Source organism: Akebia trifoliata, chromosome 14, assembly GCF_017979445.1.
Source record: "Akebia trifoliata isolate Shusen 1 chromosome 14, ASM1797944v1, whole genome shotgun sequence".
Taxonomy (NCBI): domain Eukaryota; kingdom Viridiplantae; phylum Streptophyta; class Magnoliopsida; order Ranunculales; family Lardizabalaceae; genus Akebia; species Akebia trifoliata.
In genome coordinates this window covers 10,966,250-10,985,049 of record NC_141388.1, presented here as the reverse complement: position 1 = coordinate 10,985,049, position 18,800 = coordinate 10,966,250, and the positions used below count along the sequence as shown (strand labels likewise).

The window sequence follows — 18,800 nt, the reverse complement described above, 5'->3', positions numbered from 1 at the left end:
ATTTGTGGAGTAACCAAGCAGGGCTTTTAGTTTAAGAGGTAGGAAAATCTTTTTCCCATGGTGTGGGATGGGAATCCATTTTTCCATCCCTAATATGGAAAATCCCCCAAAAGTAGAAAATTGAATACCGAGAAAAATGTGTAATCTAACATCTAAAAATCACATTTTAAAAGAAAAATCATTTTCCTACCTATTTTCCACGTGCAATTTAACGGATCCAAAGTGAAACCTCTTGATTGTCGCTTCCCCATGGGTGTTGAATTTTGTCATGGTTTTTGACTTAAATGGCATTTGATCGAAGGCAGGATTTGAACTTAAGACCCGTACCAACACTTATTACCAACTTACCAAGTTACATCTTCCTAATTTTCTTTCTTTGTTAATCGTCACTAAACCTTGTCCAAGTCCCAATCATTTTAGGTCTAATTCACTTCGATTCCATTCTTTCCACGTGATAGGTGTGGGGAAATAGGCTTAGCATCACAATGTTGACTATACTTGTGGCATCACATCCAACGGAAGGCATGGATAATCAAATAATTAAATTTGAGACCAATGGACTAACTATTAAAATTATATATATATATATATATATATATTTTAAATTTGATGTTAGATTATCATTCTTATAGAGAGAAATGCGCTTTCACATCTTTTTAAATAAAAATGAAAACAACTAAAAAAAGAAATGTTTTTGAGAGGACAAAAACACATTACTATGAACCACAATGTTGGGATTTTAAATCCCTCCTCACCCACCTGACATAAAAGGCACTACAAAATTAAGAGTTTTTAGCGACATGGTGGCCAAAATTCCCGTTGCTATAGGACTCGTCTTTTACTTAACTCCGTTGCTGCCCATCTATCAAATCACTTCTCTGTGCAATTATTCACAAAATTATTCGCACGAAAATTACCAAATCGAAACTCGCTCTGCTCTCTCTGTATCTTCTCCTCTGCTAATGGCGGAAATTTGGTAGAAGAGGTATCCTCTCTCTCTCTCTCTGTATTTTCTCATTCTACATAAACAAAATGGACGAAATCATCTCACTCTCTCTACTCTCTATATATTCTCCTCTCCTGTCCAGCTACGATTCTAGGGTTTTTGGAATTAATGGTGAAAATCTACTCTTTCTAACAGGTATCTTCTTCTTCGTCTCTTTCTCTATGTATCTTCTCATTCGATTTAATCAAATGTCTCCACTCGATTTAAGACTTCAGATTGATTTGAGATCAAATGGAAATTTCCACTTTAGTTTGATTGGAGATCAAATCGACCTCAATTATTCCATTTTATAGATTGATTTAAAGATCAAAATACTCAAATCAATTTTAGATTTGAGATCAAGTTATACCTTACATTTATCCCACCTTGGTAGATCTAAATTGTTCTTATTTTGGGTTGGTCGTAGCCCATGGTTTGAAGTTTCATTCCATTTTAAAATGTTTTGGTTGAGACATTTTGGTATCAATTTACAGATGATTCTCTGTTCTCTTGCTTAAGCTAAATTCAATTTGTGTAGAGATGTTGTCTGATCTCTGGTGATAAAGAAAACTAACTTGGATTAGACCCACAGATCATTGACATCTATTTGGACACAAAAAATTTGTCGATTAATGTCACAAAGATGGGCAGCAAGCTTTCAGAAGTATAGATATCTTCTACCAACCTTCCTTTTGTATCGGAACAGAAAAAAGATAAAAAAATTCAAAACATCCAACTGTACGTCTTGTCCTGCCCATATCATACAAATTTTGGTGGTCCACAGAAACTCTCCGAATTCCTTCATTTGCTGCCAACAGCTAAATTTAGTCCCCAACAATTTCCACCTACAACAACTTTGGTACAAACAAAACAAGAATTCCACCTCATTTGTCTTCATAACATCAGCAAAAAAAGACATCAGTCTCTATTGAATTTCACAAATAACACCACATGAACTTTTAGTTCCATATTAACGTAGACCGCAACTTGGATCAGCAAATGTTGCCATCTGTACTAGGGATTTCTTCATGGAAGAATTCAACCAATAATCTTTAACTACAGAAAAAAGAAACCGAAACACTTTTTGTATTGATCTAATTAACTTCTAGACCATAGGAATTATGTGGAGATACATTGACAAAGGTCATTTTTTTAGTGTCTCATCCTCTTTGTAGTATACTCTATATGAAATATTCTTGTATTATGTCCTACTTTAACACTCCAACATTAATCTCTAATCTAGATTGTCAATTTAAGATAGAACACTGCTATTGAATGTAAGATCTGTTCTTAGCATGTTTTGTGTTACTTGATTTGAATTGAAGACTTGTGCTTTTATGTGAGAATGCAAGAAAGAAATTTGATTTACAATTATATTATTGTTTTGGACATTATTATAAAAACCGGCCGACCCCAAATATTTGTGATGACTCTTCGATGGTGATCATAACATCATTGACAAAATGCGCGTAGCTTTAGATATGAGACAACGTACAACTTGGTGCAATGCTTCACTAAAATCGATCAAGTATAGATTCAAACCTGAATCCAAGTCTAATGTAATGTTGGACTCATAAAATTTACCACAGATTTCTCAGAGTCGGATTTGCTATGTATCAGCAGTGGTACCAAGGTAGAAGTAGAACCCAACATGAGCTAAAATAAAATTAGCAATTTATATGATAAAGATAACCTAGCATATATACCCTTTCCAAAATATGTGGAACAGTTTGTTTCTTGATTTCCAAGAAATGGACTTTAATTCCTAACTTTCCAGCTAATAACTTGGTGTGTTCTTCTTCTTCATTTACCCGATTTTTTTTTCATATTTTATTTGATCAAAGAAAGTCTTCATAACCAGCTGCCATTTTATTTATTATATTTCTAGCTCCTATGTTTTGTATAAGAGATTTTGTTAGCTAAACTTTCTATCTCATTATGTATTAAAATTAGAGTAGGCCTAGCTTGACTAACCTAGTAAGGAAAGTGTTTTTGTTAAAATTATGTTAGGAATGTGATACCGTCAACCCCAACAATACCTGATCATCATGGTGCCAAGGTCTGATTCTCATGTCTTCAATGTTGTCTATCTCGAGAACCATCCCACAGTCTGGATCTTAAGTTAAACAGTCGGATGGGGCTGATAGCAACACTACTCTTTATTTTAACAAAACTCAATTCCTCATGCATTGTTTAATTAATTGAACCTTGGTCATCTCCTTCACATTTCTTATTTGCTGCTTTAGGAACCAGATATCTTATCCTACAAAAAAGATGTTGGCATGTAATCTTGCAGACATTTAGCCAATTGTGCCATTTCAATTTTACAACCGGAATAATTGAAGTTCATCTGGCCCCATGGAGCATTGTTGATCAGCCTAGATTCTCTTATCGTGGACTTCTAATCGGTGAGATGCTTTTTGTGCACCAATTATTACATGAGACATTAATTTCAGTTTCCTTCTTATTTTCCCTCTCTTATGCACGGAAACAGATTTCTCATGTATTTGGATAGATTATTTGTAGCTTAGGATTTCCATCTAATGCATAATTCTTAATGGATTGACGAGAAGTGGGACCTTGTTACCAATCCCTGCAAATGTGGGTGATATGAGATTGTGGAAGGAAACAAAGGAATGTGTATTCTCGGTGTGTTCTTTTTATAGATCCTTGCAAGAGGACGGGGGCATTAGCTTTCCGACGAAGGCAATTTGGGGACCTAAGGTGCCCTCTAAGATTGCGTTTTTCATTTGGATAGCGGCTTGGGATAGCATGCTCACTTTGGATCACCTTATTTGAAGGGATTTTTGCTCCCCCAATCTCAGTTTCACGTGTAGGCATGATGGGGAGTTTGTGAATCACCTTCTGCTTCATTGTCCATTGGTGATGAAGATTTGGGGGTATTTTTTAGGCATCTTTGGTGTGGTGGGGTGCATTCCACAATCAATGAGAGACTTTTTCACCTGTAGAAGCATTTTTAAGCAATTTTATCATGACATGAAAACAGAACTAATCACTTCTAATAAGTACAAATTTGGGCAAAGAAAGTTGATGGTCAGTTTGAAGTTTTATGAGGAATGATGTGATGATATCATTGAAGCCAAACTATTTCCAATATTTAGCTGAAGACTTACCTCTTGAACAAACCTATAGAGGAAAACAGTGCGAACCCCAGATGATATCTACACTCATTCATCACTTGTTTATGTGCAAAATTGATGCTGCCAGTTAGAAAACTCTTAATCAAAGCTTATGCAACTCTAAATCCGAATGAAACTTTTTGTAGTAGGGTGGGAAGATTTGTAGGTAACTGGGGAATTTCATTTCTGAATAGCTATTTGCTCTCATTTTGGTCATTTCCCCCTCTAGTATCTGCTTTTTCTCTCTTTTGGAATGATTCCTTGTATCATCTTTTCCTCGTTCAATAAAATTGTGTCAATCCAAAAAACGGTAGATGCTTGTTACTATCCATCAGATGAAATGAGTTCAAATTTTGGTACTTGTGAATAACTTTCAGATAGAATATTGATACTTGTAATTCTAGATGACATCCCATGATTTAGTAGTGACAACACATTGACATATCAAGTTTGGAATGTAGACACATCACTACTTAAGGACTAGTAAAGGGCTCAAGTTAGATTCAATTCCCAAAGTAAAAAGACCCACCAATGTCAACTATTAACAAAAAATGATCTGCAATTTAAGAAAGGAATTTTACCTATCAATAAAATAAACAAATTTATGAAAGGACTGATATATATTTATGTAATGCTCTATATTGGTAACAACAGGGGCACAAAAGAGTACCTGAGGAACTACCAGTTATCAAATCCTCGTACTTACGTCAGCTCAAAAGGATATACTTTTGCCAAGGGTCAGAACTGGTTAGTGACTTTCCATCTTATATCTATATTCAATTCGGTGTTGGGCATCACTTGTCAAACCCTTAGTCATTACTTCAGTCCAAGCGCTCTTGTTCTGCCGACAAGGATCTAGAGATTGTCTGATCTTGCTGTTATGATGTTATGGTTGTAGAGGTTCTGTCAACAAGATAACTCCATTGACGACAAAAGTAGAGGTTACCGAAGGAGGAGATGAAATGAAGAGTGAGATGCGCACTATCTCCATATTTTAGAAAGGAAAGGTTGATTTCTTTTGCAAAACCATTTCTGGTCCTGATGAACTATTGAGATATATATGCAGTTGTTGACACCCACACAGATCCTTCCCTTTTATTCCCTTTACACCCACACATTTTTATTTTTATTTTACATTTGCAATATTTGTTGTTGTATATGATGTGTTACTCCCTCGATTTATAAATATTAATTTATTCGTAAAAATATGAAATAAATGAAGTTCTAATAGTTTACAAGTTAAATATAAGAATTTATGAACCATGGGCATTTATAATGTCATCGTCATTAATCAATTATCAACAGCCATCTTTAAAAACCTTCATTCTAATCAACCCTTTAGGAACCCCTTTTTATTTTTCATGAATACTTTTTGAGTAGATCACTTTGTTTTTTTCCATTTTGTAGCATACATTTATGAATAAAACAGGATCAGATTATGGTTTAGCAGATGGTAAAAAACAGAGGGTTGTATATCAGAATTCAGAATAACTTATTTCTGTACTTATTTCTCCATCTTGCAGATTCCAATTCGAATATTTGGGGATAGATGAAGATGTCGAAGCCTTGGAGAGGGCTATAATCTGTTTTGAAAGAAGCGGAATAGAGGTATGAGCAACTTCTAGTTAATGTTTATCTGCTAATGTTCGCAACAATGATCATCCATCAATTACGCCAACATATGTTGTCTTCTTTATGTGTCATGAGGCATGCTAGCCATGTACCAACTAGTTGCTGTAATCATGTATCCTCAAGAGTGGATTGAAATAAGTTCCTCATGTATCTTGGATAGATTCAAGCATATTTTAAAACTGCTTGGAAATTTTCTCTATATTGATCAATCAATCTTGCTCATTTAATACACGAGGTTTCATGACTAGTAGTAAAACTTAAATTGACTAAGATCTGAACTTTGAAAGATGTCTATTGGTTATTATGTTATGGGTTCTGTCACCTTATAGTAATTCAAAATAAGGCTCCACATTACATGAAATGGCTCAAATTAAAATTTGAGTAAGAGTTTATCCCAATAATGTGATGGAGGTGTATGTCAAAAGGAGGCCCAAATTATCACGACTCATAATTAGAATAAGAGTTCCCCACAATTGAGGGGACCTTGAATGGGTTACCCGTTTAAGTTCGAATTTGAGTTTCCGGTTCTTCCAATTCGAAGTGATTTTGACAATGTTAGTGAGAATCAATTTTTTTTTCAAAAGTAGCAGCCTTTTTTCTTAACAACTTCTGAAAATTCTAGTATGAAAATCAACTAATTCTTTGATTTTTTTTTACCCCATCTCACATTGCTGGATTTTATTTTTGGAGCAGCCAAGTAGCAAAACTGCCAAGAATTCCTTGAATCAGATTGGCTTTTCTCCTTGAAACCCAGGTCACTCCAAGGTATACATTTATTACTGCTACTACTACTAATACTGTTAATGAGGAAACTGAGATTCATCTATGCAGCATGAGGAAGTGTTTTATAGTTGATAAATGTTGTAGGAATTGAAGATGAGGGGAGATGGCCTCATAGAAACCCTTCTTTTGGAAGCTTTTATTGCAGTCATCAAACATTTGAGAGAGACTTTTATGAGGAAACTGAGATTCATCTATGCAGCATGAGAAGTGTTTTATAGTTGATAAATGTTGTAGGAATTGAAGATGAGGGGAGATGGCCTCATAGAAATCCCTTCTTTTGGAAGCTTTTAATGCAGTCATCAAACATTTGAGAGAGACTTTTGAAAGCAAGAAGCCCCAACTGATTGATATGATTGATTTGATTAATGTATATGAAGTGCAGGTTGATGAGCAGCACAATCAACCCGGCAATGATCAGTGTCAACAACAACAACCATGATAGATAGTTTTTATTTTTTGAGTGACAAACATGGATTTATAAGCATCAAACATGGATTCATAAGCATTGACTCTTAATTCAATCGACTTATTATTTTGTTATTCTTTTCTCTTAACTAATTTATTTACTAAGTAATTGTGTTTAATTAACAGTTGTATAAAAATAGGTATTTAATTACAAATAATTTTAAATTAAAAAAAAATCTTATTAACGACGGCCATTACCCCCACTATAAGCATTTAAAATCGTATTTATAGTTATGGTAAAAAATTATTTAGCGGCGGTTACTACCGTCACTATAGGTCTCATTTATATCTATAGTGACGGTAATATAATTAATTAGCGGCAGTTTGTGACCGTCACCATAGATTTCATTTATATTTATAGCGACAGTAATAATTTCAATTAGCGGCGGTTTTTGACCGTCACTATAAGTCTCCATTATACCCGTAGCGACGGTAATACATCAATTAGCGGCGGTTTTTGACCGCCACTATAGGGCTTCATATGGCCTTAGCGACACCACCTATAGTAGCAGTACACGTGGCCATCACTATTAATAATAGCGGCGGTTTTTTAGTATTTGCGATGGTTTTTGACCCCAGCTAAAAGTCTAAAATTTTGTAGTGAGGGTATGACCTTTCCTTTAGGCATGGATAACATTTGTAGGGTATGATGAGTTAATTAAGGGAAAGTGGTGATGTATGATATGGGAGTGCTTTATGAGATTATTTTTGGAGAAAATTAGGAGATTAGACGATGACATGTGATAGGGTGAGGGAGGTGATTTGAAGAATAATGGTGGATTTGACACATTGCAAAATAACTTTGAGGTCATGGGCTCAAGTCTTACCTATATAAAAAAAAAAGAAGGGGGGTTTTGAATTATAGTAGTTTTGGATAATGGGTTGGACATTGGATTTGATTTAGGTTAGAAATTGATTGGGGAATTGAAATTGGTTAGGGATTGAGAAATTGGATTTAAAAGGGGTTTAAATGTGATAATGGGCCAAGGAAAATGGGCATAGGAAGGTTTTAGGCATGTGGTGGGCTTGAAAGTGAATGGACTTAGAAAATGGGTTCCATAAGAAAGACAAAAGTGTTATCTATGAATCCATAGGCCTGTTTGAAGGCCTTTGGACTTTTATTTAGAAAACAAAATCGTGGATTTTGCATTCTTGACCCTTTCGTTGACAATGCACTTTTGGGCTGGTCTTTTCAAGTGAGGCTCGTGCAAATTTGGATGTCTACAATTGTAAGAATAATTTCGATATTCAAACTTTAAACTGTCAATTAAACAAGCATCATTATCAATTTGACCGAGTCAACTAAGGTCAAGGGAGACCTCATCTTGCATATTTCGTCCATGGGGTATCACTAATTTCACCAATTTTATAGGGGTAATACTAAAATACCTTTTTTGCTTTTAAAATAAACGTGTTTTAACGTGACCGTGTGTGTTAAAGACAAAGTTTATATTTAATTGACACAAGTGGAGAGACAGGAATTTCAACTCCCCAACAATAAAATCTCAACTCACCAAGAAACCCATGATTTTCCCTCTATAGTTCACTGGTTTTAACTTCTTTCAACAAGTAAAATGTTTCTTCACAAAGGGGGGATAACATGAAAAAAAAAAATCGAGGGAAAAGTAGTTGCAAATGACACAACCACCTTTTTGAAACTTTAGGTAAGAAAAAGGAGAAGAAGAACAAAAAAAAAAAAAAAAAAAAAAAAAGGTAAAAAGACAGATATTTTCTCCACAGATGGAGATGAGATTAAAAAAGTTAGATTGCATTTATTATATATTATGAGCTTGCATGGCTTATCAAAAAACAAAAAAAAAAACTTGCATGGCTTGGCTCTCAAATTTTGGTGTATTTATTTATTTTATTAGATTTCAATTTTCAATGAAAATTGTCATTTTCTTTTTAGGTGAAAAATATTAAAATGACAAACAATAGTGGTTAATTAAAAAAAAAAAAAAAAAAAAAAAAAAAAAAGTGTAAAAAAAAACGACGGCTTTAAGCCGTCGGTTTTATATCCTTAATTAAATTTAAATTCGAATAAATAAATGACGGGTTTTGGGCCGTCGTTTTTATTTAACAGACCATGACCGTCGTTTTTCACAACGTTTTGTTGACACGTGCCACCCGTCGTTCACTAAAAACGACATCGTTATTTACAACTGCTCTTGCGACGGCGGGGACCGTCATTATTCTTAAAAAACGACGGCTTTGGCCCGTCGTTTTTCGTGAAATATGACGCAGTGGTAGTCCCCTAGTCACGCTCTCTAAATACTTGGGGGACTACATTACATGAATTTGAAATAATATGGTCCATGAATGGCATGGTGACATGCATGCACAATGAAGGACCCAATCACAAATGGTCTCTTCTTAAAAAAAACAATTATTTTCATATAAAGTGTGCAAGATTAGGGACATAATATACCTGAAAAAAAAAAAAAAACAAACAATTTATTTATAAAAATAAGAAATAAGAATTGTAGATTTGAGATTTTTCTCTTTCTCCAACTTGGTACTTCAAGAAATCATCGTAAGCTAATGCAAAATAAAAAAAAGTTGCACTGGTGCTTGGTTTATTTGTATTACTCAAAAATTGCTAGAGAATTTTGCACGCCCCATAATATTCACTAAGAACTTGAGCAAAAACTCACAACAAAAGATGTAAAGTTTTGCAATGCAAAATTTTGCAGTGTAATTAAACTTTGTGAATTTACAATATTTTGTTGATCCAGTAACTAGGCAGTCGATGTTATGCTCGAGCGATTGTTCATGCCTGAAAATATCTGTAAATTTGCTAAGTTATGTGCTTGCAATGACTTTTAATTTGGACAACAAAAGTTTATGTGTTTCTTTAAGCGAAATCGTGGGGGCTTGAAAATTTTTGCAACATTCTATGAATCCACAAGGAACAACCAAGCACCCAACAAAACGTTGAGGCAATTTGCAAATTTTTTGTTTTACATTGATTTATGGAAAAATTATGTGTAATGCAATTGCAAACTAACCATGGACCTTTGGTAAGCTAACTCAATTACATGCTAATTAACCAATAGATGCATGATCTATCATGATGCAAAGCTTGATTTGTAAGTCATTGCAAATAGCATGGATAATTATTTAGTGGATATCGTAGGAAGGAAATCAATCCCTTAATTCAAGGTGTTTTGTTGCTACATGGATTATTTATTTTTTTGTTTTATTTAAAGACAGGGTATCCCTAAAAATGATTGCCATATATATATATTTCGACGATGGGGGGTATCCGGAGCCGTAGGCCTACTACGCCTACGCCCGAGGGCCTGACTTGTCGGGCGGGGCAACTAGTCTCTTAGAGCAACACATCTTGCCCAAATCTCCTGGATGCAATCAATACCCCGCAAACCACACACACCAAGTAAATTGGGATAAATCAATGTTGGTGGCCAATGAGGGGGTTTGAACCCAAGATATAGTTGTTGGGTTGGGTAAAAAAACTTGTAAGAATTCTTTTAGTATGTATATCAAGAGCTTTAGGCTGGTCAAGCTATACATGCTATGATGCTTCTTCTACATGAATTTCTTTGATTGTTTCTACTTGAAAATATTTCAACGATCAAATCAATGATAAATAAAGTAGTATTTAGGATAAAAGAGATGATGATTTCGTACCATTTTTCATAGATGAGATCATCATTTATAGATTAGGTTCTAGAGATTCCTAGTCAAAACACTCATTGTATGTATCACACACTCCCATGTGTATACATGCTTCCAAATTATGTCTCAATATTGATTTTTTGCATGTCTTAACTCATGTTAATTTTTGTCTTTTTGGCAAGTTCGAGGATGGATCTTTTGAAGGTACCCTCTTATGTTATAGCCCGCCTTACCGTTGTTGCTCTGGCTCTTTTAGGTGAATATAATGAGGTCATGTCTCAAGATTAGTCCCTTGTACGCAGTTATATGTTAGAAAGTGTTCGTTTCACAACCTTTGAGTGATTGGCCTTTCTTTGATATGTTAGAAAGTGTTCTTCCCTTCTATTGTCAGTGTTGCATGATACACATTTAATCTTCAGGTACTTCCTGACTCGTGAATTTTTCTCTCCACACAAGCATTGAAGAGGAATCATGTCAAACCCCAATGTGTGATTTTATTTAGACATTTTGAAACTTAAAAAAAAAAAAAAAAAATTTTGAACGAAAGGGATCAGTCACAAGGTCTTTCAGAATCATGAGAACCAATTTTTCAAATAAAATATAATAAAAATATATTTTGGAAGAGAAAACTGAGTAAATTAAAAATTAGTCGGACTGATGTGTGTTATCCACCCGGAGAACGAAAACTGTCATTTTTTAAAAAGGTATCAGGGTTGTAGAAGGCAGAATTCTAGGAATTTTGAAAAAAAAAAAATTCTAAAAAAAGCTATTTTTTCACAGTGATTTTAATTTTGGGAGTTATGTGAAAGTTTGATTGCCGTTTATTTGACAATTTTAAAGGGCTGTGGTGTTGGATGGCTGATATGGAAGTCCATTTGAGCAAACCGACCCTTAGTAATGGTCAAAATCTTACTATGGAGTAAGGAAAGTGTTTCACTTTTTATTTATAACAAAATAACATTAAATTACTAGTTAAAAAAATAGGGTCAATATGATAATTTGGCCCTAAAAAAATGGTGCCAACAAGCTTTCTTTGTGCAAAAGTGTTTTTCTTTGCCATTCGCTAGTAAATGTCGCTAATAAATTCAATATAGTGACACTTAAAGAAAAATATTGCTAAAACCTTACAATTATTGACATTCTTTAAAAAATATCACTAAAAAAATGCCGTTGAAGACTACTTTTGTGATTTTGACAATAATAAAAAATTTCAAACGCTTTTAACAAATATCGAATTTTTCCAAACCATACCATTTTGGATTCTCTTTTCGTCTACTATTAAATTCACGACAGATCTCAGACCTTCTACCACTAACCAAAATCAACAATTGAAATTTCAAGATTTGGACAATCTATCCAACATTTGCGTAACATTCAAATATTATTCTCATTTATTCAAATTATCAATCTTTAATCCAATTAAAGAGTTTAGAAACATAAAAAATCAACTAAAAATTTAAAAAGAATAAATCTTAATCTAAGGAAAAACTAAGAAGCAATTAAGATAATCAATTGTTGGCTTTTTCTGTTGGGTTCAATCCTTAATTTGAAATGTTGGGTATGAAAAATCGCAATTGTGAAGTTTAGTAGGAAAAAGTTACTATTCCTTACACGTGTATCATGTAAATAATATCATATGAAATAACAGAATCGTGTGATTTTTACATGTACCAATTTTCAATAACTAACATCCAGCGTTGACACTTTCAACCTAACTCAAACATTTCAATGCACACGACCTATCTCATTCCAAGATCTTCTTTGGAGGCTTTAGAGACTACAACCCAAGGACTTTTGTCCTTATTTACCTACAATCCAACAACATCTTATTTACATCTAGGTAAGGAGGTCCGGTTAGAGGATGGGGAAGGTGTTAGGCACCCCATCCTCTCCATCAAAGGTGGTTACCTTGCTTGGCCATTTTATTTTGTAAAAATTTAAGAAAATAAATACTAAAAATGCATGAGAATGCATGGCAAGGGTGGTGTGTGCATTAGAGTGAAATGTCCCCTTTGACAAAGGATTTTGATTTCAACATGACATTAAGGGCATTCTTAGGAAAAAAATGACCTATGTAGTCACATTAAATTTATGAATATGAATATAGGTTTGAGCTTTTAGAGAGACTCCATGATGGAGTTCCCTTAAGGCCATAACCTTGATGCATGTATGCATGACTAGAAACTTAGTGTTTTACCCCATTAAGAGGGTGACACATTTCTTCATCATTGCCATGCATAGATGAGTGTATGCATTGTGTACAATATGATGCATGAGATTAGGGTGAAAAGGGCTTCAACCCCCATCTTTTCGATCGAACCTTAGTCCAATTTACCGGGGATGGGAGAGGGTATGCATTACATCCTAAGGAATTTCTAAAAAAGAAAATAAAGTAGAGGGCTAGAAGAAGAAGATGCAAGCTTTGAAATAAAATCTACATGTTAAACCCAACCTTGTCCCTTGATGAACTTGAACCTTGAAAAGTAGACTTGAGAGTTGAATGAGATAGTTGAGGGTGGAGTGAGTTGAAGTTTAGAAGATGAGAGAATGAGTAGAAATTTTGATAGAGTTTTAGGTTGAGAGATGGGGGCTTGAGAGCATGAATTGTTCTTAGAAAATGAGGGTATTTATAAAGTTTTTGGAAAACTTTTGGGAATAAAGTGGTCCAACCTTAAAAATAAAAGTTTTTGGAAAACTTTTGGGAATAAAGTGGTCCAACCTTAAAAATAATGAGAATGGACAAAAGATTCAGGTAATTTCTTTTTGGATTTTTCATTTGCATGGGGGTAAAGATGACATTTGTGAAGAAACCCTAAAAGCATTCTTTGATCCTTGGTTTTTTGGTAAATAGAGGTGAGAGAGCAAAATCACTTTTGGGAGGGTGAATAAGGGAGTGACATGTGTAAAGGTGGAGTGATAGGTAAAAAGTAGATCTTGGTTCATTTGTAAATAACAAATAAAGCAATGGTGAAAGTATAATTTTGAAATGGGCCAATGAGAGAATAAAAATACTTTTGGGAGGGTGAGTAGGAGAATGACATGTGTAAAGGTAAAATGGTAGGTGAAAAGTAGATCTTGGTTCATTTGTAAATAACTCATAAAGCAATGGTAGATGTATGTTTTTGAAATTGATCAATGGGAGAACTCCATGTATGTACTTGAAGATTTTCACCTTTTGAGGGTATGATTGGAATTTCTCTTAACTTTATGGATTATTACCAAAGACCCAAGAACCTTTTGGATTTATACAACTTTTTTGGGAATGGCATTCTTGGATTTTCACAAAGGAGGAGTTGACCTTCCAATTAGATAATGCATTAGGTATTGAGGGCTTATGGGAGGTTAACATGTGTCATCTTTTGAGGGGATGAGAGAGAATGGACTTGGAGTGGGTTTGGTGTTGGGCTTGGGTTTGGGTTAGGATATAGACTTGGGCTTGGACTTAGAATGGACTTGGTTTTGGGTTTTAGGACATGAACTTGGGTAGGGTTTAGAATATGGACTTTATTTATAAACTCGGGTTAGGGTATGGGTGATGGATATGAGTTTAAAGTGGATTAGGGACAAGGTACGAGCATGCAATGATATGAGATGCAATGAGTATGCATGTATGCATGAATAATGATGCCAAGTGGCAATGCGGGTGTCTACAACATCGATTATCAAACATTACATAAAATACGTAAAGGTCAGTGAACTTACTTAGAATACTATGAAAATTGTCTTGTAGCTTGAGCAAATTTGAGCAACTTTTCTTCTTGGCCCAATTTCGTCGAACAAGATTTCGTTTAGGTTTGTGGGCTCGGAAGTTTTCTACAAATTAATGGGAGTTTTTTGAAAGAGATTCGAGAGGTTCTCCATGTTGGGAATAGTTTATAGAACCTTTCAATTTAAAGATTTTCAAAATTTGAATCCTGCCCTTTTTATTTAACAAGTTAGGATTTTTAGTTGAATAAATTTGAATCGGTGTGATTTTTTGTTTCATGGTAATGACTTAGAACTAAGCATGCAACCCTTTATTTAATTTTGGTAAATCTTAACCATTGATCTGTAAAAACCTATGAACAACTAATGGTCAGATTAATTAAAATTTTAAAGCGCTTAGGACTCTAGAATTGTCCATGATCTTCCTAGTAAATATTTATCTCGTCTTAATTTATAGTGGTGCACACGGTTCAATTTGGGGACAAAATTGGAATCGAATCAAACTTGATCAGTTCTACAAATTCGAAATCCAAAATTGAGTTAGCTACCCCCTTGAACCGAACCAACCTAAATCAACCTTGGTGAGATTTGGGTCTCTTAAATTAGATATTAAAACATCAATTATCAAATCTTACGATTAAAAAATCAACGACCATCAATGATTTCAATCAAAAGACGCAACAAAGAGAATGGCATTGACAATATAATATTAATACCTTCATAATATCAATTATATACTTAATAACATGAGTGATTTTTTCAAAATTGAAACACATTAGATGGTTAGGGCTATGTCATTTGGATCACTCGGATTGGGGACTAAATTTATTAGAATACAAAAAGAAAATAGTGAGAGCTCATTTTTATAATATTTAATTTTATTTGTTATATATATATGAGTGGCATTCTTTTGACAAAATCGTAGACAATATTCTAGACAGAATTTTTGTTTCTCTTAATATGATTAAAAATTTCAGAATGGGCTGATTTTTGTATGGATGATCTCTATGGGAGAAAATATCCTCATAACAAATTAGCCAATTCTGAAATTTCTAAGCCTAATTTTTAAGATGAAGAATCGTGAACCATCAATTTTTACCATTAGTTTGTAATCACTTTTCATGGGGTTAGAAGTTTTAAATTTGGCTAATTTTTGTGAGGATGATTTACTGACTATAGAGATCATCCTCACAAAAAACAACATCCATTCCAAAAAATTTTAGTCATATAAGATAAAACTTTGTCTAGAATATTGTCTAGGATTTTCTCAAAAGAACGCTACCCTATATATATGGGCATGTTCGGCACCCTACTATTTACCCTACATTTTGCCTTACGTGTTTTGTTTTACATGGATTAGAAGTTTTGGAATGGGCTAAGTTTTGGTGAAGATGATTTCTATGGCGAGGAGATCATCCTCACAAAAAATCAGCCCATTCCGAAACTTCTAACCCTATCAAAAATTGTTTACAAAAAATGGATTGTCCACGATTCTTAAACTCGTAAACATGGGGCTAGAAGTTTCAAAATGGGCTGATTTTTGGTGAGGATGATCTCCTTACCATAGATCTTCCTCACCAAATATCAGTTCATTCCAAAATTTCTAACCCATGAAGGATAAAACACATAGGGCAAAACGTAGGGTAAATAGTAGGGTGCCGAACATTTTTCATATATATATATGGGGAGCGTTCAAGGGACATAAGTACAAACATATGTAAAAACAATCATTTTTCAAAATAAGGGTTAGAAGGTTTAGATTGAGCTAACATTTTGTCAGCCCAATCTGAACCTTTTAACCCGATTAAAAGTGATTTAGAATGTGGACCATCGATTTTTTATCAATAATTTGTAAACTACTTTTGAGGGATTTAGAAGTTTCAAATTGGGCTGATTTTTTGTGAGGATGATCTTCTCATCATAGAGATCATTCTCATAAAAATTAGCTTAATCTAAAACTTTTAACCCATATTTTGAAAAATGATTGTTTTTACTTATTTCCTTGAATCAAGAACCGAATCGAATCAATCAATTTTTTGAAATTGTAAATTAGAACCAAAGCAATGAGTTAAAAAATCCGAACCAAGCCTATTTGAAATGCCTTGGTTCGATCGAGTTCTCAGTTTGTCCCGATCCAATGTGCACCCCTACTAATTTATCTCTCACATCTCTCTTAGGTTGCACAACCTAGCCAACTCAAATTAGTCCAGCAAAACTAATAAATTAAAAAAGAAAGGTCTTTGGGCCTCGACTTCGGTCAAACCTCTTAAAACCTAATTTGTACCGATTTGAAAATATCAAAACAATCGTAAACTACACACTTGAATTAAAGCTGACCAATTAGTCAGTTAGAAGTTCAACTTCAAAAGAAAACCAAGTATACATTATTTTGGGCAATTGGATTTGACGCACATATTGAAAAAATCCAAATAACGCTAAAACTAAGAAGGGTAAAATAGTCCAAAATAATTTATCTCCTAAATTTTAGAAAACTTGATATCTTTTATAAAATATCATTTTCCTTCTTTGATTACATGAAATTTTAGAGTCTATTCTTTACAAAAGCCAACTCCAGCTCTAAAAGCAAAAGCCTAGAGCCTGAAAAGCCACATCCAACAGAAGCTTGTTCATTATAAAAATAAATAAGTCAATTGATTTTTTTAAACATTTTTTTATTGCTGGATTCTGGTAAAATGATCAGAATACCCTTAATGTTGATAATGTACCTAGAATGCATAAAAAATGAGCAGAATACCTTAATAAATATATATTATATATATAATAATAAATTTATATTAAAAAATTATAAAAATAATAATTTTCAATTTAAATAATTTTATAAATTTTATAATTCTATCGAAATTTTGGCAGCATTTCCTCCTAAAAATGAACATATGATAAAGAGAAAAACATGCATAATAGACAATCCAACATTCACATAAAAATGAAAGATGTTTTGGTGATAAAATAATGACGATAAATTGCTTTTAGTCATGGTAGTAAAGATGAATGGTATTTTAGTAAAGATGAAGGGTATTTTGATAATTTTCTTTTATTTTTTAAGGTTAATTTTGTTAAAAATTTAATTAAAGATGAAGGGTATTTTGAAAAATGAAAGGTGTTTTGGTAATTCTCTTTTTTTATTTTTAAGTTTGGTTGGAAATTTGATTAAAGATGAATGATATTTTGATAATTGGTAAAAATGAAGGGTATTTTGATAATTTCATTTTATTTTTTAAAGTTAAGTTTGGTTGACAATTTAATTAAAGATGAATGGTATTTTAATAAAAATGAAAGGTATTTTGGTAAAAATGAAGGGTATTTTGATAATTCTCTTTTATTTTTTAAGATTAAGTTTGGTTGAAAATTTGATTAAAGATGAAGAGTATTTTGGTAATTGATAAAGATGAATGGTATTTTGATAATTCCTTTTTATTTTTTAAGGTTAAGTTTGGTTGAAACTTTGATTAAAGATATATGGTATTTTGATAATTTTCTTTTGTTTTTAAGGTTAAGTTTGGTGGAAAATTTGGTTAAAGATGAAGGGTATTTTGGTAAAAATGAAGGATATTTTGGAAGATGAAAGGTATTTTAGTAATCTTATTTCATTTTTTAAGGTTAAGTTTGGTTGAAAATTTGATTAAAAATGAAGAGTATTTTGATAACTATACTTAAATTGTTATATATTTTTGATTTCTCACAAAAATCATTTGAAAAAGTCCTTTTTGGACGATTTCTTTTAGGAGCTACTTTTGGACTTCAATTGAAATCCACGAGAACTAAAAAAGCTCAAACGAATATCATTTATCTAACTTTTTTGGCTTAAAAGCCAAAAAAACTTACTCTTGAAATTCAAAGGAATAGGGGCTTAACATCTAGGTACCTGAAAATGCAAATTATCCTAATAAAATGATGGTTATGTCCCTAATAGTATAAAACTCTTATTTGTCCATCAATTTTGACGTACAAAATCTAGGAATCTATCCAAACACACTCCGAAACCAAAAATATAACCTAACCCTAACATTTTTGAAATTCATCAAAATTACCAAAATATCGCTAAGGTAAAAATTATCGTTTTACCCCTATTCAAATTTTTTAGAGCATTACAAATCATCACTAAAGATTGTGATTGTGGTGTGCATCTTGAAACATCGACCCGATCCAAGTAAACACCTGCCTCATGGCCCATAACTTCCATATACAATTCAACAAGCATTGCCATTGTGTGCTCAAGTACTAAATAAATCCCAAAATTTTATATTTAATCACTTCTAACTTTTAAGTAGGTGTACTAATCTACCAAAGGAAGAAGATTATCAATACCAAGCCGACCAAATCGTTCTAACTACCAACTACCATAACCATGTGCGAAGCCAAAAGCTGTGAAAGTCGGCTCCTACAAACTATAAAGCAGGCTAATAAATTGAATGTATGTAGGCGTTGATCTC

The 18,800-nt window shown here is 33.2% G+C and overlaps 1 long non-coding RNA gene across 1 annotated transcript; it reads left to right on the top strand.

Annotated features, from left to right (window-relative positions):
- The first annotated feature begins 774 nt into the window (after window positions 1-774).
- LOC147386224 (uncharacterized) lies at window positions 775-3,472 on the top strand. The gene is made up of 3 exons (XR_015171691.1): window positions 775-985; window positions 1,089-1,141; window positions 3,282-3,472. It is a non-coding gene; the product is annotated as an uncharacterized LOC147386224 (long non-coding RNA).
- The last annotated feature ends 15,328 nt before the right edge of the window (window positions 3,473-18,800 follow it).